Source organism: Indicator indicator, chromosome 11, assembly GCF_027791375.1.
Source record: "Indicator indicator isolate 239-I01 chromosome 11, UM_Iind_1.1, whole genome shotgun sequence".
Taxonomy (NCBI): Eukaryota; Metazoa; Chordata; class Aves; order Piciformes; family Indicatoridae; genus Indicator; species Indicator indicator.
This window is the reverse complement of record NC_072020.1, coordinates 5,301,468-5,313,499: the sequence shown is the minus strand read 5'-3', so window position 1 is coordinate 5,313,499 and position 12,032 is coordinate 5,301,468. Positions and strand designations below refer to the sequence as shown.

The following is a 12,032-nucleotide window of genomic DNA, read 5'->3' as shown; positions in this document are numbered from 1 at the left end:
CTGAGCACCCAGAGCACGGCTGAGCGCTCCCATCATGATCAGTACTTTTGAAAGCTGCTCTGCTTATCTGCAGAGGCTACAACATGGCCATGATGTGCCGTAGCCTCAGCACTAAGATTCACTTGCATATGAGTTACAGCCTGTTTTCAGACAGCTGAGTAAAAGCTTAAGGGTGCAGAATATTATCACATAAACAAAATTTTCTCTTTACTACACTCAGGAACAAGCATTTCCTCCTGCAGAGGTCTTTTGCCCTCATCATGCCCAAGTTCAGAAAAAGGAGAGACCCAGGGCTGCAATGCAAGTGATGCCTGCTCTATCTGCACATGCCCTGCTCTGCTAGACCGGCCTGCAGCACTTCTCCCCCTCTCAAATCCACACCCATATTGTCTCCTGCCATCGCCCTTTGAACAGTCATTTCTCATCTTTATCTCCTCTTACACAATGCCTGTACATTTCTAGCTTGGTTTCAACTACGTTGTACCCTCAACACAAAGGTAAAAGAACTCTGCCATCAAAGTCCTCCCCTCCTCAGTTCTCTCCAAGACTACATTTAGTGACAAAAGTGTCAGAGGGAACAAGACAAGTGATCTCTCTCCTCATTGCAATGGGCCAGACTGGCTCTAGGCTTAGCAGCTTGTGGCACACTGCAGCAGTCTCATCACTGGCTCTTCTGGAGCTTTGGGTGGGTTTGGCTCAGAGGTCTTTTGGAGGGGGCTGGAGGAAATAAAATTGCCAGTCTGTGAAGTTGAGAGAACTTAAATGCTTCTGTTGGGATCACTTTTAACAACTGCTTAAAACGCAACTGCACAACACAGACTGCAAAGCTTAATGCCCTGCAAAATGGTAAATCCCTGCCTCAGAAGCGGGAGAATGAGAGCTCTTCCATGTTTTTAACAGAAGGATGAGTCCCTACTCCATTTCTGTAAGTACCTGGATGTTTTCTCCAGTATAGTTGAGAGGAGGCCAAGACTGAAGCAGGTTTCAGTGCAAAAGCTGATTTACAAGTGTACCAAGCCCCAGAGCTGGGGTAGTAGTCTCCTCATTAACTGGATTCTTCCAAACATAAACCTGCCATGACGAAGGTTAGTGCCTCTCACTTCTCTCTCAGGAAGGAAGCTGATGGGCATTGTGTCCAAGAGTGGTGCTGTTCCATAGCCTCTGCTCAGAGCCAGGCATGCGTGTCTATCACAAACTTAGAAAGATAACAGACATGCTTATTTACTATCTGAGAGGGAGACACTCAGTGCTGAAAGCAGAACTGTTCACAGGTCAAGGAATCGGCAGACAGATTACTTCTAGGCTTTTAATGAAATCAGAATCAAAGTCCAAGTGCCAACATTACATAAAAATACTTTCTTCAGTATTGTTATTGTCTACAAGTCCATAATGTCTGCAGATACCAGGTTTTCATACAGCAAGCCATATTCTGCTTTTGTACAACCATTTTTGCTACTGGAGCCTGCCTTCTCCTCAGCTACCTTGCCACTGCTGTCTACAACCATCCAAACCCCTTAACAGCAACACCAAACCCCTTAACAGCAACACCAAACCCCTTAACAGCAACACCAAACCCCTTAACAGCAACACCATGCCTCCACTGCAGCTTTACAGCACAAAATTTTCACAGTATCACAGCTCCTCTCACTTACTCTTTTTAATACAAAGAAAACCCTGACCACTATTATCATGGACTATTTCCCAGTGTTGTCAAAGAGCAAAGAGAGTAATAAATGGAAATACCTGAGATGGTATAACTCGTGATACTAAAAAAAAAAAAAGATATTGAAGGACAGAAACCAACAAATTCATGTCTTAAATATTATTGAAGGTGTCTCAGGTTTAATTTTGAAAAATCTCCTCCAGCTGAAGCTTTGTGGATCACTGCCAAGAGATAAAGCAACTTACTCAGTAGATTTCATTCCTGCAATACAAATCTGAGGGGGAAGTGTTGATTCCCAACATCACAACAAACACAAAAAGCAAACCATTGCTAGCTTATACAAAGTCAGCCTAATTTACAGTTAAGTGAGACAGGATTTTTCTCTTTTTTTCCCTTTCCATTTGTATATTTGTTATGAAGTTTCACCTCATTAAGCCACACTATAAATCTATGCTTTCATGAGGATGATTCAGGGTGGTATCCCACATTTTAATGAGGCTGATCTTACAGACAAGAATATCCCTGTGTTAGGGTAGAGAATGGAAGAGCACCCATCACGTTCTAATGTCAGCTAAAGATAGTGCCTCACTCAATATCACTGCAAGGCCTTAACAGCCAAACCCTTACTTCAGTAATTGATTATTTCACCATAAACACTTAACGTTGCTCTAATGCAGGGGAATCTTTGATGTCAAGCTCTAAATACCATAAGAAAGGAAGCCAGGAGTACATCCTGTCCTGCGCTGCAATGCATTCGCTGTACTTAAGGAACTAAAGTGGGCTGCAGAGATGCAGGGAAGATGTTAGCATATGCAGAGCCTCAAAAGTGATGTTAAGTAACAGTGCTTCCATGCTGATGGTTTCAACACTCCACAGATTCCAGCTTTTCTAGGTGAGTGACTGTGCTAATTATACAGCCACAATAAATATTACTCCTCAAGTAGGAGCAGCTCAAGGAACTGGAGCATCTCCCACAGAGCAGCAGCTGTTGCAGGGAGAAGATAGGGAATACAACCTCAGGACTGAAAAAACACTAATAGAAATGCTATTTAAAAAACAAAAAGAGGCATGTAGGTATTAAAGGCACAGCTTCAGAAGTAGAACTTAGCTGGAAACGGTCCTTAAGATGACAAATACTTCACTACAGAAGCTAATGCCCTCCTCAGCCGACACACCTGACCTTCATCCTGACAGCCACTGAGATTAAGCAGGAAGAAAAAGGAAGTGTAGCTGTTCCTTCTAGAAGCATTATCCAAACTTTGGCAACTCTGTTTAGAAAACGAGCAAAAACCCCATAGAGATGATGTCCTTTTGGACCTCTCCCCAAATAGGGATGAAGGGCACTGCACTCAAGTGCAGCAGCATCTAATGGCTGATGAGTACTTCCACAAAGCATGCGAGCATGAGCGTGGTCAGGAGGAGTCAAATGTGAAACATCTAGGACCAGAGACCCACAGGGTACTGAGAAGGCTGTCAGAAGGGTAAGACATCACGCAAGCACAAAGGAAAAAACAACAAACGTCTTTAATCAAGCCAGAAGAACAGTCAAGACCCTCTCTGTTCGGCACATAGCTTTACCAATCAGTTTTCATTGATTGGACTGGTGGCTTTCCCACCAGCCACTAGAGCTTGCTACCTGTGACAGCTGTTTGAATTTTACTATTTATTACCCATTAATTAATGGTGTAATTCAGCAAGCTCCAATGGTAACACAGACATCAGCATTTTTCTCCATACCACCTAAACTTGGCTGACAGTGGTCAAGGCATAAAGGCTCTGAGGCACTACATTAAAGCTGTAAGAAACAAGAGGTCTGCATTCACAGCTAGAACCTGTGAGCAGATGTGCAGAACTGGACCCCAGAGAGAATTGAAGCTCCACACAGGGCCACCAGAATCTGACCTTTTCACAGTGCGACTGAGAAGTCAGTTAAACCCCTCCCATCAAATCACTGCTGCCACTGAATCCTCAAACTGAAGTCTAGCCTGAATTTCTCAGAACAACATTCCCTTTTAACCTTGTGAACCCAGGTTTACTCATGACCCAAGTTCTGGCCCTGGATTGCGCTAGAGATTCTGCTGGCACTACCACAGTTTGGTGTAATAGCAAGAAAAAAAAAGAGCCTGTTTGCTCAGAACACAAAACAATTCTGGTTTAAAGTTACGGAAAAAAACCCCAAACCCTCACATTAAACTACATTTAAGATAACCTTGCTCTAAAATGAGCAAAGCTTACTTTTAATTAATCTTAAACTTCCAATGAGAGATTTCTCTACTAGCTTTACTTAATTTCATTAAGGACTGTGAACTACTGCTATTGGTAAAGCTCACCTTTTTCTCCTTTGCAGGCAAAAAGATCACAAGTTCAGCTTAAAGAAAGACAAATATTGTTTAGGTGACAAGCAGAAAAAGCAGCTTTCAGCCAAATCATCAAGGCTAATGATCTTACTCTTCATTAACACCCAAATGTCTGCACTGCTGGTGCACCCTCACATAGCTACTTTATATCACAACAAGGAAAGGAGTCCAATGATTTTTAAACAAGCAGCAGCGTTCTGACAACTCTTTATGCAGGTCTTCAAGAAAGAAGGCTGTCTGCACTGAATCCAAAAGATGTTTGCCAAATGAAATTTAACAAAACATTAAGTACACTTAAATCAGGCTTTAAACAAAAATTACTGTCAGATCCTGCTTCCTGCAAATGGCATGACTAACTTAATTCTAGAGTTTCCAGCTACAATTTAGAGGCCAAAAGCCTGGGAACGCCTTCAGGACACACAAGGACATTACACTGCTGGCTTCAGTCAGCTACCAAGAGTCTTATGCTCAGAGTAAATTTGTTCAGGAGTTCCAACCAGCTACTGTGAGGGCTTACAATGGAAGTGTCTCTTTGCTTTCAACTTCGGTTATGCAATTTCTTTTTCTGTATAAAAGACAGCAGGCAAACACCTGGCATTTACAAGTCCAAAGGATTACATTCTTCCCTAAACCTTTAAGAGGAAAATTACCACAGGAGGTTAGAAGATTTGAGAAGTCACAGCAGGCACTACACAACAGCAGAGAGCAGAGTCTCAAAAGCTCAAAACCATCAACTGGCATCAAAACCATACCACAAAAAACCCTGTGCCACAACAGAATGGCAGTTAAGTATGCATAAAGGAGCCTTCTCCTGGCAAGTAACATTGCATGTGCAAAGCCTCGTGTTTTTACCGGTATTGGAGTTCCTGTAAGTCACCTATCAGGCAGGAGGAGACAGGCTGTGTGTCTCGCTCGGTGCCCACCTCCTCTGCACAGATCAGCAACTGTTCCAACACTTCCAAGACAGAGAAGATGCTCGTCTGTCACACCGAAGCAGGCGCCAACGCCGACCTGCCCGCCTCAGCCCTCTTACGTATGAGAGAGGGAAACGAGACGGTCACCCGAACCGCGAGTAACCAGATGGGCAGCGAACAAGGACAGGATCTGGCCCCTTTGCCGAAGTCCTCCTGGGCTGCCGCCCACAACCGCTGCCTCGGGCCAGGCCCTTCACGCTCACCCAGGAAGGGAGGCGGCGAGCCCGGCACACCCGGGGAGCGAAAGGGAGCGGAACAGGGGACCCTGTGGGACACAGGGGCCCGCAGGCCTGTGAGGGTAGCGGACAGGCGACCGCAGCTCTAAGGGCCGGGCCCTCCCCTCTGGTGGCTGCAGGTGACAGCGATGCATCCCCCCCCGCCTGCTCCCAGTGGGTCACTCACAGCTTCAGACTGGCGTAGGCCGCCGCCGCCGCTGCTGCCGTTCCTGACGCCGCTGTGGCCGCCATTCGTCCCTCTCCAGCTGGCGCCGCGTCGCCCTCTGTTTCTCCGCTGTCCTCTTCCAGACCTCCGCGTCCCCCGGCCTGAGAGACGGGACCCCACACAGGACAAACCGACTCGGGCGCGTTAGCGAGCGCCACAGGGCGGGGCACGGCCTACGGAGGCACGGGGCAGGCCTGAGCTGACTCGGCAGAGCTGCCATTGGCTGAAGCGCCTCACTCTGAGCCCGCCCGCAGCGCGCGGCGAGACCGTGACGCGAGGGCAGGGTGGGCGGGAGGGGCCAGCACTAAGCCACGCCCCAAGAGCGCAGTGGGAGGGACGCCAGGAGGGAGGTCGCATTGGATTGGCTGACCTGGAGCCTGTCGCCCTGCCCCCGCGCTCGACGTAGGGTGAAGAGCACATGGGCAAGCCTTCTCTTCAGAGCAGGGCCAGTGGCGCAATGGATAACGCGTCTGACTACGGATCAGAAGATTCTAGGTTCGACTCCTGGCTGGCTCGGCTGCTCAGTTTTTTTTTTTTTTTTTTTTTTTTTCTTTTCTCTTGCTCCCCTCTCCTCCGTCCCCGCAATCTCTTGAACTTCAGCCCGACAGCGTTGCCGGCACCACCTCCGTTCCTGGCCAGACCCCAAACTCCTGCAGAGATCCACCCCGGTCATCCTCACACCCCCAGCAGGATTACAGGAGCTCTTGGCAGCCCCCACCCCTCACAGGCACCATTCAGGGAACAGCTGTGCAGTGGAGGCTGCTGCCCACCTGGGCACCTTGTCTGGGCTCTAGGCCTGGGGGTTTGCCACAGAGCAGCACTGGAGCACGTCCTGGTCCGTTTCCCACTGGTCCAGTTCTCTAGGTATCATCCCCTGGCTTTGGACAGCTTCTTGTCTTCAGGAAGGGGAAATGTTTATACAGTTACAGTTATTCCTCCTTATTTGCTTCATTTCAGCAGACAGCTCTGTGCTGCTGCTTGGCCAGCAGTATCTAAGCATCATGGTCACCCATAGCTGCAAAGCCTAAGGGAGCACCACATAGCTGCTGACCTCCCAGTGCCATGGAAACTCTCCCCAAAACCCTCTAAGGAACCCATCCCCATCTATGCTGCAAAATAGAACCTTCACACCGGGACTGGAGCCTGCTCCCACCTCTTGTAGATCCCTTCCCCAGCTCCTCAGCCCAGGACCTGTGTCTCCCCTGGAGGGATGCTGAAACAGGAAGGCCTTCAGTGGGGCTGCAGTAAAGACCAACCACCTCTGACAGGCTGGAAATAACTCACTGAGAATGGTGTATCCTGCCAGTCCCTGCTTCAGGCATTAGTGGTGTGGGGCAGCAGGAAGGCAGAGGTTGGAAAACTTGGCAGTGCTGGGTTAACAGTTGGACTTCATAATCTAACAGGTATTTTTCCCACCTAAAGGATTCTAGGATTCTGTTCAACCATCGTTTCACAGCATAACACCCTCCCTGTGGGCTCTGAGCAAAATCACCATAATGCTATGAGAGACTCAACGGCGAGCACGGCTTCATGATATTGTCTTTAATCACTGAAATCACAGGAGCCAGCAGCTTCACCACTGCTGCTGGCTATCCTTCTTCACAAGTATTTAACAGCACAGAAGAAAGGAGGGCTGTCTGTGTTCACAGGTGTCTCAGGTTAGGTACACCAGCACAAATCCTAACAGACTGTCTCCTGCTGCTGAGCTTTGAAGGAAACACAAACAACAGAATTAGTACCATTCAGTATTGCTGACCAGGCTCTGGCTTTGCTTTCCAGACACAGCAAGCCCCAGCCTCTCTGTGTGTGTGCAGTCAGGACCCATCCAGTTGTGCACTGCAGACCTGCTGCATGGGGACAAGGGTCAGTGCCCACAGAGCTGGGCATCACAGTCAGCTTTCCACCAGGGCCATGGCCAGCAGCTGCTTTGGAGGGCTCTATGCCACATATTTTCACACAGGGACAGTTTCTTCCCATCTCTCATCTTATCTTAGTGGCCTGTTGATGTAGCTGGATGCCCTGGAAGAAAGCAGGGTGAGGACTTTTATTGCTCAGAAAAGCTTAATTTTGCTGCTCCTTAAAGAGTGGGTGAGCAGCTCTGGGCTCTGGCTGGGCTCACAGCAAGAAGGCTTCTGCCCAAGCACACCCAGTGCTGCTGAATCCAGCCAGCAGCAGGATACAGAAATGGGAGAGAAAAAAGAATGCACAACCACTATGCCATGAGAGACAACCCCCCTCCCAGCTCCTCCCAGCAACGCAGGCACTTGGCCTCAGAGGATGGGAGAAAAGGGACATGTGTCTGGCCATAGCCCTTCCCTGCTTGCACATGCTGACTCCAGAGATGTTTCCCTAGCAATGAAGCCTTCCTTCACAGAAACTTGTTCAGAATGCATCTTCAAACACTTGATGTAGGCACAGAGGTCTGTGAAAGGCAGGTCTCTCATGGCAGCACCAACCCGACAGCACATAGCACCCCAAAAGCCAACACAGAGCACACAGCAGAGGCTGACACGGAAGACACAGGATCCAGACCAGTGTGTGCAAATCTGAGAAATGCCCAGGAATCCCATAAAGGAGCTAACCTCCTCCATTCCACCTCCTCCCCTGCTCTCTTTAACTGTCTGCCCTCCTCTCCCTGCAGCTGCTGTACTTTTAAAGTCCCATCCTTCTCCCTCCATGTACCCTCACTGCTCCAGCATGCATTTTTGTTCAATGAATAGCAGTCCATTTCAGGTTTCATTTCAAGGCAACTTCTGCCTGCCTTGGATCCAGCCCAGATGCGCACACACACGACTGGCACGTACATACTGGTTCCAGTGGGACTGCCACTGCACCCCCAGCTCAGTGCCAGTGGAGTCCTTCATGGCATTGTCTTAGCAACAGCAGTGGAGCACAGAGCTGCCGTGGCAACACCCAGCAGCAGGCTGACACCCAGGTAATTTGGAGCATCAGTTCAAAATGTTCAAGTATGGATGGAGTGTGTGGCAATTTTCCTTTAAGCAAGGACTTGGGTTTACTGTTGCTGGAATAGTAAAACTTTCAGGGAAGCTCAAAATAGGGACTAAATTCATCAGGAAGCATGCACCTGCCACTCTCCCCAGAGCTGCATACTCATGGGAGAGAGAGGTGCAGGTCACTGCAGTCCCAAACACTGAAATTCAGGGATACCAAATATTTGGCCAGGGTGGAAATCAACACAAGGGGAGAAAGCACAGGCAAAGGAGCCAAAGACAACTCTTCCTTTGAAAGGCAAGTCAGACCCATGCTGGCTTTCCTGAGCCCAGTCCCCTGCTTTGAAGGCTGCCATAGCACACTGGTACTGCTGAAACTCCTCCATTTCCAGACCAAGGAGCTGTTTGCTTTGTAGCAAAAATATCTAAAAAAACCCTAAATCATTAAACCCCAGAAAGCCTGGGAAAATACTTTAAAAGCCCCCCAAATGAAACTCAGAAACTGAAGAGGCACAGACCTCATCAAACGTTCCTTACAAGGCTGTTTGAAAATGGTGTTCCCTGGGTTTGAATCAGGGCAGTTTCCCAAATCACTTTGATCATGAGAGGTTCTTACACTGAATTACCCAAAAATGTCTGCTGCTTCCATAGCTGGGGCTTTCCCCCAGCTTCTATGCAAAAATCCCTGTTTCAATGAGTTTCTGTATTCTAAACAATAGAAATTTAACAGCAGGAGCTGAATTTAAAAAAAAAAAAAAGGAAAGGAAAAACAAGCTATTAAGCTCTGGTTCCTGAAAGCAAGTTTCAGGGAATTCACTTTAAGAACTATTTGCATGAGAATTACTCATTACCAGCAGAATGGGACTGCCAAAGGTCCCTTTACCCTAAAACCAGCGAGAAAAGCAGGCTGGGGAAGGAATGAAGACTACATTTCTTAGCATCTTAATAAATAAAAAGACAAGAAGGCTGAGGCGGACAGACAAACCCACCAAGTGTCACCCAGGAGACAAGCAGGACCTAAGAGGCTGTCTGTAATTCTTCTGCAAAGGATGCAAAGCCTGGCACGTCCAGCTGCAGAACAACCTGCCTGCCCAGTTTGCCTTTGGGGGACACTCAGCAGGAACCCAAATTCACAGCCTAGGAGCAATCATAATGAGCTGAAAGGGACTCAGACTGCCAGAGACAACAATGGTGGGAGGCAGCAGACAGGGGAGCAGGACAGGGCAGGAGACGCTCCAGCTTCACAGCCACCAGTTCCCGTGCTGCACTGCCAGCCACGCGGGCTGCCGCTCCCAGCGCCAGGTACTCAGGGGAAAGGAGAGCAATGGCACTTCATCATTTATACAGGACCTCCACATGAAAGTAGGGCAGCCTGCAGTTCCTGCACTGAGGGATATGGGATAGCTGACAGGAGTAACCAGACACTGTGTGGGAGCAGAGGTCAAACCTGCTGCTGATGTCAGAGGGCTCCTGCAAGGCAGCTCCACTCCGCTCAAGGCTTTCCATGAAAAAAAATTGGTTCTTCTCCCCCTCCCCTTCTGCCCTGCACGGCTTGGGGCTATTGGGGAAGGCTGCAAGAGTTCCACAGCAGCTTGAACTGCAGCTTAAAAGAAACTATTAGACTGACTAGTGTCTGGAGATCTTTCCAAAACAAAGGCCAGGAAAGGTGAGTGATGAGTGGCTCTGAAAATCCAAAGCTAGCAAAAGCATGAGCCACATATTACTGTCCCTCAGGAACAGAATGACAGGATGGTGTTTCCAGCTCACTCCCAGAAGCCACTGTGATAACTCACTGCCTTCACTTTCACAGGAAGCACAGGGAAGGGAACCACCTGCCCAGCACTATGCAAGTTATCTACCAGGGCCATTAGCTGCTGTTATTTGCCCCCTCAGTCCCTTCAGACAGCCCAAGAATCCAGTCACACCTTGAGCTCCCCTGCCCAGGGCCTGGCTGTGCTGCAGGACACAAGGTGATGGGAGGTACTGCAGGATCTGCCTTGGCTGTTTCACTGTCCCTGAGCCATGCTGCCTGGATCTTGGTTGTATTTAGGATTGCCTCCTATCCTTTCGCCTTCCAGCACTCGGAAGCAAAATTTATGGCTCTGGGGAGCTCACGTATTTTGGGGTCAATTTTGCCTCCAGAAAATCACAGGTAGAACTCTCTGAAGCTATAAATGCCCCAGAGCCACATAGAGTGCAGTGGGGACAGCTCCCACCTTGAGCTTTCAGTCCGTCACTCTGTGGCTCTATGTCCCCAGGCAAACAGTGCTGCAGAGCCAAGCTACATCGTAGCTGGAGCTCTGGATGGTTTCCAACCAGGAACAACCTCCAGATTGATCTCCACCCCGAAGAGCAGCAGCAACAGGCAGAGGTGTACATGGCTGGATGGGGCAGGAGGCTGGGTGGTTCCTGTTGACTCAGTGAAACTCCACATGGAAACCATCTCCTCCTGAGGCTTGGGCAGTTTCATCCCTTCACATTTCAGCCAGGCCAGCTGATAGAGATGTGCAGGGTGCTAGCAGTCACTGTCTCCCCTTGTTTCACAGCAGCTGCTTGTGCCTCTTCAGTACTTAGTGCAGCAGCCTGCACCATTCAAAATGGAATGCCCACAGTGTTCATTGGCATGGCCTCCTGTACAAGCCAGTCCTGCTCCATGGTGTGAAGCTCAAGCACCTATCTAGCTACATCCATGTTACTGAAGAAAAGGTTTGGTTGAACCACCGGGGTTGTCTGCAGGTTCTCTCAGTGAAGTTACTGTTGTTTCCTCACTATGTTCAAGACACTCCCATCCTCTACCACCACAAATCCACCTTTAGCACAGGTATGTGAAGATTCAGCTAGCTTCCACCCAGTGTGCTGGGAAGGATGGTTAAGGTCCCCAACTGCACCTGAAGCTTTAAATTAAGAGCTTTTTCCCAAACAAAAGCTTTGTACCTGTACATGAGGGGCTGCACAGTTCTGGTAGCTACAGAACAGGTGCTGCAGGCACACCTCTCACACGTAACACATGCTGAGGGAGCAGGTTTGACTATAAAGCAGGTGGGTCAAGGAGATCAATGGTTTGCCTTTTTGTTTTTTTCAGCAGAACAGAATGTGAGGGCCCAACTCTCTAACCCCTTTCTCAGCTAAGCTGTTGTTACTCATGGGAGCAAATCTGTTCACACCAACACACTCATCTGAGCACAGGTTGTGGAGCTGGGCTCTAAAGCCCCATGCCACAAAGTCTTCACAAGGATCTTGAGTTTGTTCCCAGAGCTCTAAACAAGCACCATTATGGAATGGCTTTGTGCTGGGTAAACACAAGGGGAAGGAGTGGCCAGGATGGGCAGCTGTGATGTGGGGACAAACAGGAAAGCTCAGGCAAACATCTGTATGGGGAGAGCTTTTCTCCAAAGCAAGCTTTGCAGGCAAGACTGAGGATAGATTTCCCCTGTGTCCACACTTTCAGCATCTCAACCTTTCCTTCCCAGCCACGAGCTGCTGCTCAGGCTCTGACACAGCACCACAGAAGCTTGGGCCCCAAGTCATGCTGGCTGCTTTGCCAAGCTTGTTCCAGTTGTCTGTTCTGTTTGAAATGGGGCATTGGGGTCCAGCTGCCAGCCAGCCTGCCAGCTTTGTTCTTGGAGAGTTGGGGCTTTTACAGCCA

The 12,032-nt window shown here is 48.8% G+C and overlaps 1 non-coding gene across 1 annotated transcript; it reads left to right on the top strand.

The window, feature by feature from the left end:
- Window positions 1-5,878: 5,878 nt before the first annotated feature.
- Window positions 5,879-5,951, top strand: TRNAR-ACG (transfer RNA arginine (anticodon ACG)). The gene has a single exon. It is a non-coding gene; the product is annotated as a tRNA-Arg (tRNA).
- Window positions 5,952-12,032: the final 6,081 nt, after the last annotated feature.